Source organism: Callithrix jacchus, chromosome 4 (assembly GCF_049354715.1).
Source record: "Callithrix jacchus isolate 240 chromosome 4, calJac240_pri, whole genome shotgun sequence".
Taxonomy (NCBI): Eukaryota; Metazoa; Chordata; class Mammalia; order Primates; family Cebidae; genus Callithrix; species Callithrix jacchus.
This window is the reverse complement of record NC_133505.1, coordinates 103,231,337-103,245,826: the sequence shown is the minus strand read 5'-3', so window position 1 is coordinate 103,245,826 and position 14,490 is coordinate 103,231,337. Positions and strand designations below refer to the sequence as shown.

At 39.5% G+C, this 14,490-nt stretch overlaps 1 protein-coding gene across 22 annotated transcripts in view; it reads right to left on the bottom strand.

Moving 5' to 3' along the window:
- Positions 1-14,490, bottom strand: part of LOC144582184 (uncharacterized) — a 1,185,294-nt gene that overhangs the window by 1,151,316 nt on the left and 19,488 nt on the right. For 14 of the 22 annotated variants that reach the window (XR_013534402.1, XR_013534405.1, XR_013534410.1 and 11 more), the window contains exon 1: positions 3,529-3,990. The gene's annotated coding sequence lies outside the window, so the exon portion shown is untranslated. Of the gene's footprint in view, positions 1-3,528; positions 3,991-14,490 lie in introns of those variants that run through there. The other 8 variants (XR_013534406.1, XR_013534408.1, XR_013534413.1 and 5 more) reach the window with 2 other exon arrangements.

Here is a 14,490-nt window from a genome sequence, read left to right as displayed (position 1 = left end):
CCTAAAGCTGGTTCAATTCCAGCTTCCACTCATCAGCTGTGTCATGCTATTAAGTTACTTAATTTGTTTAGGCTTCAATTTCCCCCCTGGAATAGGGGGATATGGCCTTTCAAGAATGAGAGGAAGTCAGGAGTTCGAGACCAGCCTGGCCAACATGGTGAAACCCTGTCTCTACTAAAAGAATACAAACATTAACCAGGTGTGGTCGTGGACACCTGTAATCCCAGGTACACGGCAGGCTGGGGCAGGGGAATCTCTTGAACCCAGGAAATAGAGGTTGCAGTGAGCCAAGATTGCCTCAATGCACTCCAGCCTAGCTGACAGAGCCAATCATGTTATTTTTGTTAATATTATAAGTGCTCAGTAGGTGTTGAAAAAAAATAATTTGTAGTCAATTAAAAAAAAACTTTTTTTGAGACAGAGTCTTGCTCTGTTTTCTAGAATACAGTGGCACAACAGACTCACTGCAGCCTCTGCTTCCCAGGTTCAAGCGATTTTCCTACCTCAGCCTCTTGAATGACTGGGACTACTGGTCCACACCACCATGCCTGGCTAATTTTTATATTTTAGTAAAGTTGGTGTTTCACCACTTTGGCCAGGCTGGTCTCAAACTCCTGGCCTCAAATGAAACACACATCTGATCAGCTTGCTTTCCATTTTCATGTCAGCCTCGCAAAGTGCTGGGATGATAGGTGTGAGCCGTCACATTCAGCTGATCAATCAATTATCGATTGATTGATATGTCAATTGACTTTTAGTGAGGAAAAAAACCTCCAAAATTCTAGTCTTAAAAATGATTTCAATCTGACTCATACAATCTATAATAAAAAAGATGGCTGAAATCTTAGTAATTAGCAGACAGTTCATGCACAAGACTTCTTAGAATATTAATATGCAAGTGTCTTAAGTTATGGTTAGAAGAACTCTCTAAAGCATGATGATTGCTAACCTTTTTGGAGTGGTAATACCAAATTGATTTTATGAGACCTCAAAATGCTCTTATTCTCCCCCAAATGCCTAAGAAGAATACTTTTTCCCCCTTATGGCTTTTTTTTATTCAATTAAATTTAAATTGATTTGATTGAGAATATTTTGACATTTTAGCATTATAGAGTGTTACAAAAGGATGGCAATCCCTGCTATAATGAATAACATAGGTTCGAAGAAATACATTTAGTTTTATGTTAAATAAAACTCCCTTGTTTTTATCTAGTGCTGTATAATCTTCAAAAAACTTTACTCCTACCTGTAACAACTCCATGGCTGTTTTGTGGCAAAAGCAGGAATAGAACTCAAGTTTCTTAATTCTCAACCATTTTTCTTTCGTTCTTTCTTTCTTTCTTTCTTCCTTTCTTTCTTTCTCTTTCTCTTTCTTTTTTTCTTCTTTCTTTCTTTTTTTAAAAAAGAACTTTATTGAACTACCATCAGCACCACTGCCACCAGCTCATTGGATTGCCACGTTATCCATACAAGGATGCTAACCTGGATCCAAACCCAAGTCAAAGCCAGGTCACCTACTCAGCTGCCTAGTATCCTAATTCTGCTCCAATCAAGCATCATTTCCAGAAAATATGTTCTAAGTATCACACAGGCAATAGCTTCCTCAACATTTATGAAAAAGTTTTTTATTTTCCTGAAGTAACTTTTTAGTTCTAGAAATTAGAAGTTAAATTTGGAGATGTGACACAATTTTTAATTTAGAATTGTTCAAATGTATGGTAAAATGTAACTTTTAGAAATTTGACCCTTCATTGTTTACTAAACATTACATTTGCTTATAAAGCTTCTCAATTCAACTTTCTTGTATAAAATCCTCTAACCTATAAGAGGCAGTTTTTACAAAGTATTACTATGTATTCCAATGTTGGATACCAATTTTTATTAAGCATTCTAACTCCTGGATTTTGAAAATGAGCATAAATCTTAGACTGATGAATGAGAATGCAGTGAGATTTTATTAGTAAATATTAATATTTAAGTTCTCAAAAATACCCTTTATAATTTACCAAGCAGCATGTTCTTCTTTTAAAAAATCACTTAAAGATTTCAAGTTACTTATTAAACTTTAGAAATGATACTGTGACATGTTTTCTGAAACCTAGTATATATTTTTAAAGTGCTGCTAAAGGGCTGGGTAATCCATTAAAGTTACATAATTATGTCAGAACAACCTTAGCATCATTAAGGAAAAACTGACAACTCCAAACTGACAAGTGTAAGAAATTCCAAAGTTGCTCTGACAATTTGGATCTACTTCCTTTCATGCCAAGATTTACTTAATATCTCATTTGATTTTCAAACTTTCCCTCAGAAGCAATTGGAACAAAACCATGAGCAAGCTCAATCTCCATTTGGGCATGTAACCCTTTTACAAACACAATTACAGCCAAACACTATTGTAACCTGATTTGCATTTGCACTAACTAAGTTACAAAGCACATTGAGGATGCCTGCTATGCATACTGCAGACTTGTTAGGAGAATATATTGCAGGGCTTCTGTGAACACTAATTAAAGAGGTTTTATCTTTCCCCTCTGGTCCACTGAAATTGTTCAAATGCCTTGCCTGCTACAACTTTGTTCAAAAACAGTTTTCAAACATGTGATCAGAGCTAGGCAACTATTTCAGGTGGCATGATTCTGTTTCCACAGTGGACAAGGCCCTAGAGACAAAGTTTCAGTCTAAACTTTGAGCTTCCTTTCCTTTGTTATTTTGTGTTGCAACCTTAGCATTATCCAACTGTGGACTTTTATCTGTGAATATCTAAATCCTGTCTTGTGGAAAACTAATTACTGAACCACTGAGAGCTTCATAATGTCCTGCATTTAAGTCCTGAGCATCATACATAATGCATAGGCAGCAGTCTCTGCACTCTGATTACAGAACACTGTCATTAAGTGAGCAAATTAAAGATGTGAATAATTCACTGGCTGAGCTTATTGTCAGTGCTGCATTGTGAAATTAGAATTTCTAATAAGTACTGCAATTTTTTTAACCCAATTAACACAGAGAACATCTTGAGACTGATTAGTACAATAAAAATTATTACCTTATTCTTTTGCTTCACAACAGCCAAATTAAATACTGTACTTAATTATGCAGCATTCATTCCTTCTCTGCTAAAAAAAAAAAAAAAAAAAAAAAAAACCCTATCATTTTAATAAGAGTTTTAATATTTGTATGTGGGCTAAAAATACAGCACATGCATCTGTAGCTCACTGTCTTTTTGCAAAGTTTTTTAAGAGTCTGAACATCAGTATTATCACCAGTGGTGGATTATAATGACACTAGTTTATTCTTAAACCAAATATTTTTCCTAAAAAACAAACAACATACACAGAATTGACAAAGTAACTAACCTCCCCAAATTGACTTGAATCTATTATACCTCTGTTTTTTCTTGGCTTTTTAGATATACATTAACACAGATTTGCCCCCACTATACTGTTGGTGGTTGAAGCCGAAACATATATTTAAGAAATTTAATTGATTAGGAAAAATGCAAGTATCTGAAACAGTGGGTCTTACCTCAGACGCTCATTTAGCACACAGGGATCTGTCTGACTCCTGCCAGGCAAGTGGGAAAGTCCAGTTTATGCTCGGCATGATGATCCTACGCAGAGAGTGTCTGCTGCCATGTTAAATAAAAGAAAATGATCATTTAAACCGGGGCTTTTGTCTCCCAATATTTCCTCCTGCTGCCCCTTTCGCATCAAAGCTCAGAAAGGCAGGCACATCTGGCGGCAGTCCCTGCCCCTGACCGCAGCTGCCTCTGGAGAGAGAGCTCCCCCCTTCCTTTCCAGCTTCTCTGCAACCCTTGCTGGGCAACTTCAGCCCCTTAAAATGGGGGAAAGAAACGATGACATTGCAGGCAGAATATGAGATTGTTCAGCCTCTGCAGCCACCTCCTTCCTGTGTAGATATTTTATGGGAAGGGAACGAGAAGGGGGAAACAGCGAAGGTGCTCTGAAAATCAGTCAGACACAATGCAATAGGGAGATGGAGAGGAGGGAAAGGAGAATGAGAAAGAGAGAGAGTGTGTGTGTGTAAGGGGGGTGGCTGTCAGTGCAGATAAATCTGCATATGGAAATTAGGGTTATCCTGGGTACAGTTTTATTTAACTATGATCTACTGTTTTTTTAATTAGACCAAATTTTAGCAAAGGAAAGGAAGAAAGAGAGTCTTGAAACCAGAGAGCAACTTCTAATTCAATAGACAAAAATTTCAGAGCAACTGCAAATAGCAGATCCAAAAGTTGTAGAAAAAAGAAAAGGAACAAAAAAAGGACATTTCTCCATTGTTTTGTTTAATAAACAAAGAGAAAGACTCCATCCTCACCACCAAAAATTAATAAATTAAATGAAAGGAAATTAGGATGAGAATGGGGAGGAATTTAAATAAAGGAAAAAATATCTTTCATGATCTGCATAAAATTTCCTCTTAAATGCTATAACAATCAAAGGAATTTTCAAAAGAATATATGTATATTATATATATATACACTATATATATATTATATATTATATATATACACACAATTGGCATTACATGAGGAAACTAATAACAATACATTCTGACATGTTAATATTAGAGATGTACCATATTTTTCCCTTCCTTAGAGAATTCCTGTTTTGCAGCTCTAATCCATGGCAACATACTATGATCACATACCATAAACATTTGAGGAAGTCATGATACCAGCCAACTATGCCTTATGGGATGCTGAGAGTAAAACAATGAGGCAGAATGACTAAAAGACTCCTGGAGGTTGGCTAGTGTGTCCAGCGATGAGTACTCTACCAGAGCTGCTGCCAGGATAGTGATCTGATTGGAAGGAATTGTGAATTAATTCTGTAAGCTGCGAGTGGTAAATTTGATGACATAGACCAATGTGAATTCACTGGTCAAATATTTATTGAACACCTATCACATTGCAAACATTGTACTAGAAGCAGACATAAGATGAACACTGCATGGTTCCTGCTCTCAATAACCCAGAGTTCAATGGGAAAAATAAATTAAAAATAAAGTTATATTGGCCAGGCACAGTGACTTACACCTGTAATCCCAGCACTTTGGGAGGCCAAGGTGGGTGAACCACTAGGTCAGGAGATCAAGACCATCCCAACGAACATGGTGAAATCCCGTCTCTACTAAAAATACAAAAAAAATAGCCAGGCGTGGTGGCATGTGCCTGTAGTCCCAATTACTCGGGAGGCTGAAGCAGAAGAATCGCTTGAACCCAGGAGGAGGAGGTTGCAGTGAGCCAACATCATGCCACTACACTCCAGCCTGGGTGACAGAGCGAGACTCGTCTCAACAACAACAACAACAAGTGGTATTGCATGTCTATAAACAAAGGAAGTAGTTGAGATAGTCTTGACTCAAGCAGTATAGGCACATGTCAGTACCCTTGAAACTTTCCATCCACATGCACAGCTGGGTCCTTCAGACCAGCTCAAACACCGTAAGTAAGTTACTTTGTCCTTTTGAACCTTAGTTTCTTCAGCTGTGAAGTGACAATGATACTTGCTTTTTAAGGCTGGTAAGAAATAATGAAAGTGAAACATTACCTATGTCTGGCTTGTGATAATTGCTCAGTAAAACTGGGAATTACAAATCAGTTCTCAGTTCAAATGGTACCTCCTCTGGAAAACCTCCTCTGAAACCTTAAGCCATATCTGCTGAGAGGTTCAGAGGCTTCTTCTGGAATGCTCTCACTGCTCTCCATTATATTCTCTTAATGTGATTTTCAACAGGTCTAACTCTGTAGCAGTGGTTCTCAACTTGGGGCCATTTTGCTCTCTAGAAGACATTTGCTCTCCAGGAGACAAAGTCTGAAGACATCATTGACTAATGGAGGAAGGTTGCTTTGGCATGTAATAAGCAGAGGCCCAAGATGCTGCTAAACACCCTACAGATTTTGGCTTCTAATAAAAGGAACTTGGGGATCCTTAGACAAAAGGCTGACTCTAAGACTGAAGCAGAAAATATACAAAACAGTATTGGAGCATCTTACAGTGCTAGAAAAAAGGAAGTGCTCAGAAAACAAAATAAAACCCACATTGTTAGGGGTATGCCAAAGGGACACAGGAACCATCGGAAAGACCTCCTGATGGCTAAAGCTAGAACTATTTAAACAACAAAATGCACAACATTATATTGGCTTACAACTCAAAGTATAATATAATATCCATGAGTCTATACTAATATAAATAAATTACTGAAAAATAACCAATCAGAGGAGAAGAAACAAATCTTCCTTGCCAAATAATTCCAAATGATTTATATAAATAACCTCCCTCAAGAAGAGGGAGCATAATTCTCCATTCCTTGGTGTGGGCTGATTACTAACTTCCACAGTAGAAGGTGGGAGGGGAGTTGCATGGGGGAGTAACTTTACAGAGGAAACCTGGCAAACATTACCTCAGCCAGGTGATAAGAAGTTACATGGGTAAGTAATATTGATACTACATGTGCCCTAAACTCAATCTAATCATGAGAAAAACATCAGACAAATTCCAATAGAGGGGTATTTGATTAAACATCTGACCCGGACTTCTCAGAACTGCTAAGGAGCCAGGTGTGGTGCTTCATGCCTGTAATCCCAGCACTTTGGGAGGCTGAGGAAGAAGGATCACTTGAGCCCAGGAGTTCAAGACTGACCAGGGCAACATGGCAAAACTGTGTCTCTATGAAAAACATAAAAGTTAGTGAGGCGTGGTTGCTCACGCCTGTATCTTAGGTACTTGGGAGGCTGAGATGGGAAAATCACTTGAGACCAGGAGGTCAAGGCTGCAGTAAGCAGTGATCGCTGTACTGCACTCCAGCCTGGTGACAGAGCAAGACTCTGTCTCTCAAATAAAAACAAAATCTGTCAAGGCCATCAAAAACAAAGTGTGAGAAATTATAGCCAAAAGGAGTCTAAGGAGATATGAACACCAAATGTAATGTATGGGACCCTTGAACAGAAAAAGGACTTTAGGTAAAAACAGAGGAAATATGAATAAAGCATAGAATGTGGTAATAATAATATACCAATTGATTGGTCCTTTAATTGTAACAAATGTACCATATTAATGTAAGATGTTAATAATAAAGGAAACTGGGTGTAGGGTATATGTGAACTGCACTATGTTTACAATGTTTTTATAAATCTAAAACTATTCTAAAAATAAAGTGTATTTGATAAAAAGAGTCAGTAGTGCAAAACCTCTGCCCTATACTATACAAAAAGCTTCTTAAAGGCAGAGTCTTTGTGGTTTTATTGTATATGTGTATAGGTTCACTTTGGTTATTAGTCCTAAAAGATGACCCTACAATGAACCATGCCTCTCAGAATTCATACTCTTGTGTATTTCCCTCCACTTGAATCTGGCTTGGTGCGGTGTGACTTGCTTTTGACTAGCAGAGTACAGCAGAAGTGACACTGCATGACTCCTGAGCCAAGGTAAGAAGTCTTGTAGCTTCTACCTAGGTCTCATTCTGGGAAAGCCAGCCATCATGTAAGAAGTGTGAACACATTGAAATCTCCATACTATTAAAAAGCCAAGCTACCACATGGAGAACACTATGGAGAAAAGAGAGAGACAGAGAGAGAGGCAAAGAGAGAGAGAGAAATCCAGCCAGTCCTCAGCTATTGTTCTATCCACTGTATTCCACCTAAACATGTGAGTGAAGAAATCACATTTTATATCCAGCACAGTGAAGCCAACAGATGACTTTAGCCCCCTGCTCTCTTTGCCTGCAATACTATGACAGAAAAATACAAGAACTATTCAGAGGAGCCCAATTTACCCACCAGACAATAATAAATTATAGTAAATGGTCGGTTTAAGACACTATGTTGAGAGGTGGTTTGTTATGGAGTAACATAACTAGAATATTCAGTGCCTTTTACTTACTAGGTATTACACCAAAACAACATAGGGGCTTCTGTCCTGTAGGGAAAAAAATTGATGGTGGAATTTCTTATAACATTTTAGATCATTTCCATTAAAAAAAATTTACAAGTTGGTAAATTCAGTAAGATAATGGTTTTTTCAGTTGGGTATAATACAGGTAAAAAAGATATGTGCCTAATACATAACACAGTGAGCCTGAGTGGCAGTGGAGGGAGGGAAGAAAGTGTAGGTGGAAAGAAACAGGTTAGCTCTGTGTTATTTTGGCTATATATTTTAAAATATATATTTTCCACTTTAATATATTCACAATGATTTTCAAAATTGAATGCCAGGCACCAGTCTTTAGACCCTTTACATAGTATCAGCCTCACAAAAATTGGATGAAGTGAATACTACTTTATCTGAATTTAACAGATAAGAAAACTGTGTCTCAGTGTGCCTAAATTACTTGCCCATCCAACTAGTCCATGTATGTGATCAAGATTTGAACCTTGGCCATCTGACTTCATCGCCCAGTTTCTTAACACAGTATAGTAGAAAAAATAAACATAAATAAAATAATCATACAAAAATGTGTCAATTACAAACTGTGATAAGCACCATAGAGCAAAGTTCAGGATCCCACGATCATAAAACAGATGCCTGACCCAGTCTGGGAGACTAAAAAGCCTGTTGAGAGGTAGAGTTTGAGGGACACACCTGGGGTAATAGGACCAGACACTGGGTTGATAACTGGCCCATGAACCAGAAAAGGACAGAGGTGAGAATGAGTGTATGACTGGCCGTTGGTCAAGTGTGTTTCTGACAACTGAGATTTGTAAGGCCCCCAAAGATGACTTTTTCTGGGAGTTACCAGTTTGGTGAAGACGGAGTGTCACAGTCTAGAGGAGTCAGTGGAGAGCCACTAGGGGAGAAGAAAGAGAACTTAGTTTTGCTTCCTTTTATTTAGAAAAACATCTTCAGAAATTGTCCAAGCTGGTGATCTCCATTTACCCTCCTCCTATCCCTTCTTGACACACTCCCTCAAGCTTATGTCCCTAACATTCCTTGAAAATGCTTAGCCACCAATGACCTTTGTATTGCCAAATCTTTGGTCAATTCTCAGTCATCATTTTTTCAAGCTATCAGCAGTATTTGACAGAGCTGATCATTCCTTCTTGAAGCAATTTCTATGATCAGTTGACTGATGGATTGATTTAGAGACAGGGTTTCCCTCTGTCGCCCAAGTTGGAGTGCAGTGGTGCAATCATAGCTCACTGCAGTCTCAATCTCCTGGGTTCAAGGGATCCCCCCACTTCAGCCTCCTGAGTAGCTGGCATTGTAGGTGTGCCCATATATTTTTTAAATTTCTTGTAGAGATAGGGTCTCACTTTGTTGCCCAGGCTGTTTTCAAACTCCTGGCTTGAAGAGATTCTCCCACCTTAGCTTCCCAAAGTGTCAAAATTACAGGCATGAAACACCATGCCCAGACTAGTTTCTGTGTTTGGCTTCCCACACAAAACCCTCTCTTGATTTACCTCTTACTCCACTGACAAGTTCGCTCTTTTTTTTTCTTTTTGGAGAAAGGGTCTTGCTCTCCAGGTGCAGTAGCATGATCATAGATCACTGCAGTGTCATTCTTCATTCTTCAGGCTCAAACAATCCTCCCAACTCAGCCTCTTAAGTAGCTGGGACTACAGGCACACGCCACCACACACAGCTAATTCCCGCCCCCCTCCGCTTTTTTTTTGTAGAAACGAAGTCTCACCATGTTGTACAGGCTGGTCTCAAGATCCTGGGCTCAAGCAATCCTCCCTCCTCAGCCTTCCCAAAGTGTTGGGATTACAGATGTGTGCCACCATACAAGGCCAACTTTTTTTTCTTTATTGGTGCCTTCTCTCATTTCTGAGCTCCAAATGATGAAATACTCCAATACTTAGCCCTTGAACTGATTCTCTTCTCCATCCATGCTCTCTCCTTACATGATTTCAAACAGTATTATGTCTTCAAATACCATCAATGTGCTAATAATTCCAAATTGTATATCTCTATCTAGACCTGACTTATTTTTTATTCTTTATTTTATTTTTTTGAGTAGGAATCTTGCTCTATCTCCAGGCTGGAGCTCAGTGGCGCAATCTCAGCTCACTGCAACCTCCACTTCCCAGGTTCAAGCAATTATTCTGCCTCAGCCTCCCGAGTAGCTGGGACTAAGGCACATGCCAACCACACCCAGCTAATTTTGTATTTTAGTAGAGATGGGGTTTCATGATGTTGGCCAGGACAGTCTTGATCTCTTGACCTCGTGATCTGCCTGCCTTGGCCTCCCAAAGTGCTGGGATTACAAGCGTGAGCCACTGTGCCTGGCCAAGACCTGACTTCTACCTTGAACTGAAGACTATCCAACTGCCTGTTGAATGTATCTATTTAGATAGATAAGAGTGCGATTCTGGAGCTATGCTCCCTAGAATTTAGATCCTAATTTTGCAGTTGGGCAAGGGATATGTGACTTCTCTTTGCCTCAATTTCCTCAATTAAAATGGCTCAATACTATTACTGTATCTCAGACAATTGCTTAAACAAGCTAATAGATTTAAAGCATGTCTTATAACGGTGTCTGGTCTTCAGACATGCGGCATGTTGTTAGATAGAGATAGGCATCCCAAAACAGAGCTATTGCTTCGTCTCCCCAATCCCACACACAAATTGTGACTTTTCATGTCAGTAAATGGTATCTCCAGACACCCAGCCATTTAAGCCAAAAACTTACTCATGAAAAAAAAAATGTAACTCCTCTCTCACACAGCTCACAATTGTCCCATCAGCAAATCCTGTCAGCATCACCTTAAATACATCTGCACTATATTTCACCATTTCTGCTTTGTCTAAACTACTAAATTTTCTCACCTAGAGCATTCCAAGAGGCCACTAATTGGTCACCCCACATTCAGACTCACCCCATAGGGTCTATTCTTCCCATTGCAGTAAGAGTGATTTGCTAGGAATTTAGTTGTTTCGCTCCTCTGCCCAAAACATTTCTAACATTTCCTACTGTGCTCAGGGTAAAAGCCAGAGTGCTTATGGCCAGGATGATCTGGCCCTCTTCATGACATGTCCACTCCTGGTCCCATCACTTACCACTCTCGCCCTTTCATACTTCACACAGGAAATCGTGCTCTGGCTCCAAGACGCCACCCATGGTCTGCAGAGATCAGCTAGGCTTGCTCCCAAACTTTTCTTAGTTCTCAGCTTAAATGCCACCTTATCAGCAAGGCTTCCGTGGGCCTTCTTATACAAAGTAGCATACCTCCCAAGGTATTCTTTAACCCACACTTTATTTTTAAAAATAGCACCCAATACCTCTATTTTGTATTTGTTTGTTTTGCCTCCTTGCCCCTAGACCATAAACTCCATGTGAGTAAGACCTTATTTTATTCACTACTCCATCTTCAGCATGTACAACTATACTTGGGATGTAGTAGCTGATCAAAATATATTTGTTGAATGAATGCATATAGATAAATTTTTCTGAGTAAATTTTTGATATGGTTTGGATTTGTGTCCCTGCCCAAATCTTATGTAGAATTGCAATCCTTAGAGTCGTCCCTCCCCAGATCTCATGGAGAATTGTAATCTGGTGGGAGGCGATTGGATCATGCAGGCAGATTTCCCCTTTGCTGTTCTCGTGATAGTAAGTGAATTATCATGAGATCTGATTATTTATTTTTATTTATTTATTTTTTTGAGACAGAGCCTTGCTCTGTAGCCCAAACTGGAATACAGTGACATAATCTCGGCTCACTGCAACCTCTGCCTCCTGGGTTCAAGCAATTCTCCTGCCTCAGCCAACCAAGTAGCTGGGATTACAGGCATGTGCCATCATGCCTGGCTACTTTTTTGTATTTTTTAAAATAGAAACAGGGTTTCCCCATGTTGCCCAGGCTGATTTTGAACTCCTGGCCTTAAGTGATATGCCCACCTCAGCTTCCCAAAGTGCTGGGATTACAAGCTTGAGCCACTGCCCCAGGCCAAAATCTGGTTGTCTAAAAGTGTGTGACACCTCTCTCTTCTCTCTCCTCCTCATGCTCCAGCCATGTAAGATGTGCCTCCTTTCTCTTCATCTTCTGCCATGATTGTAAGCTTCCTGAGGCCTCTCCAGCCATGCTTCCTATATAGCCTGCAGAACTGTGAGCCAATTAAACCAATTTTCTTCATAAATTATCCATTCTCCAGTAGTTCTTCATATCAGTGCAATAATGGACTAATACAATTGTTCATTCCAAGACTGCCAGAAATATGTTTTTTCCTAATTAATCCATATGCTCCCACCCTTTCCCAAATTTACTACAGAATTTTTTTCATGCTATCCTCCCCATTTAAGGTAAGATCTGGCCATAGTAATTATGCCTTCTTAGAATTGTTACATATGTGTACAATCACAACCATCTCTTTCTTTTCAAAATAATAAGAAAATCATAGTTATCTATGTCACAGTTTTCCTATAATGGTGGTTTTCCATTTAGGGATAAAAATATAATGTTTTAGTTCAGACAGTTTAAGGAAAATAGAATAATTATTATAAAAATACATGATTATGTCCTTGAATGAAATAACAATGTTGATAGGCCGCAAAAAGTACTGGACTAGTGATATGGTTTGGTTTTGTAACCATCCAAATCTCATCTTGAATTGTAGCTCCCGTAATTCCCACGTGTTGTGGGAGAGACCTGGTGGGAGATCACTGAATCATGGTTTCCCATGATGTTCTCATGGTAGTGAATAAGTATCATGACACCTGACGGTTTTATAAGGGAAAACCCCTTTCATTTGGTTCTCATTTTCTTCTGCCTGCTGCCATGTAAGATGTGTCTTTGTTCCTGCTTTGCCTTCCATCAGGATTGTGAGGCCTCCCCAGTCATGTGGAACTGTGAGTCCATTCAACCTCATTTATTTATTTATTTATTTGTTTGTTTGTTTGTTTGTTTGCTTGTTTATTTTTGAGACAGAGTCTCCCTCTGTTTCCCAGACTGGAGTGCAGAGGCATGATATTGGCTTACTGAAACCTCCACCTTCCTGTTTCAAGCAATTCTCCTGCCTCAGCCTCCCATGTAGCTGGTATTACAGGCATACACTACCATACCTGGCTAATTTTACGTATTTTAGATAGAGATGGGGTTTCACCATGTTGGCCTGGCTGGTCTCAAACACCTGACCTCAGATAATCCACCTGCCTTGGCCTCCCAAAGTGCTGGGATTACAGGCATGAGGCCACTGTGCCTAGCCTAAACCTCTTTTTCTATATGAATTACCCAGTCTTGGGTATATCTTTATTAGCAACATGAGAATAGACTAATACAGCTAGGAAATTTTAAAGCCTTTAGGAACAATTCAACTCTTCTCTTCATTTTTTGCTTAATCTCCACCTCTTTCTCATCATGTTTTATTCTCCTCTCTTTCTCTTACCACTTGGTTTTTTATTTGCACTTTTCTGGGCTTTTTTTTTCTTCCTCTTTCTGCTGAATGGTGTACTCTGCTTATTTTATTTATTTATTTAAGAGATGGGGTCTCACTCTGTCACCCAGGCTGAAGCCCACTGGCACAATCATAGCTGTTCACGGTAGCCTTGAACTCTTGGGTTTAAGTGATCCTCCTACTTCAGTCTCCAGATAAGCTGGGACTACAGGTGTGCACATCATCACAACCAGCTAGTTTTTTTTTTTTTTTTGGTGGAGATGGGGTCTTGCTTGCTATGTTGCCTAGGCTAGTCTCACACTCCTGGCCTCAAGCAATCCACCTGCCTCTGAATCTCAAAGTCCTGGGATTATAGACATGAGCCACAGTGACCAGTTCTCTACTTACTGTCATGTTTGGTAGAAGGTGGCTGCCCTAAAGCTCCTTAAGCCGAATTACCTCAGAACAAGTGTACAGTCCAGAATAAGCTAACCCCTTCAGTTCCCATTATAAATCTTCAGGAGACAATCCTTCAGTTGGCCAGGGAGACTGGGTCTTTATTATCTATATGGCTGCCAAGGGACGGCCTTCTGGGAAGTGTGTGTTGGGAGGAGGATTCTTAAAGAAAGAAGGAAAGTTGTGACAAGCTGAGAAGACACCCACCAAAAGTTTCTATTGTGGCTAGAAATCAGACATAAAACATCTGAAATCTGTGAAAGCTGACACTGACTGTACATTTTAAGATAAGGAGGATGCTTCTTTTCTTTGTAGGTTGGTTTGGTCATTTCTAATGTTCCAACAATACAAACACGTATAGTGTTTTAAAAAGGTGTGCTGGCCTGGGCACGGTGGCTAATGCATGTAATCACAGTACTTTGGGAGACCAAGGTAGGTGAATCATGAGGCCAGGAGTTCAAGACCAACCTGGCCAAAATAGTGAAATCCTGTCTCTTCTAAAAATACCAAAATTAGCTGGGTGTAGTGGCAGGTGCCTGTAATTCCAGCTACTCGGAAGGCTGAGGCAAGAGAATTTGGTCAAGCCCTTGAGGCGGAGGTTGCAGTGCACTGAGATCGTGCCACTGTACTCCAGCCTGGGTGAAAGAGTGAGACTTTGTCTCAATAAATAAATAAATAAAAAGATATGCCTCCATTCCCT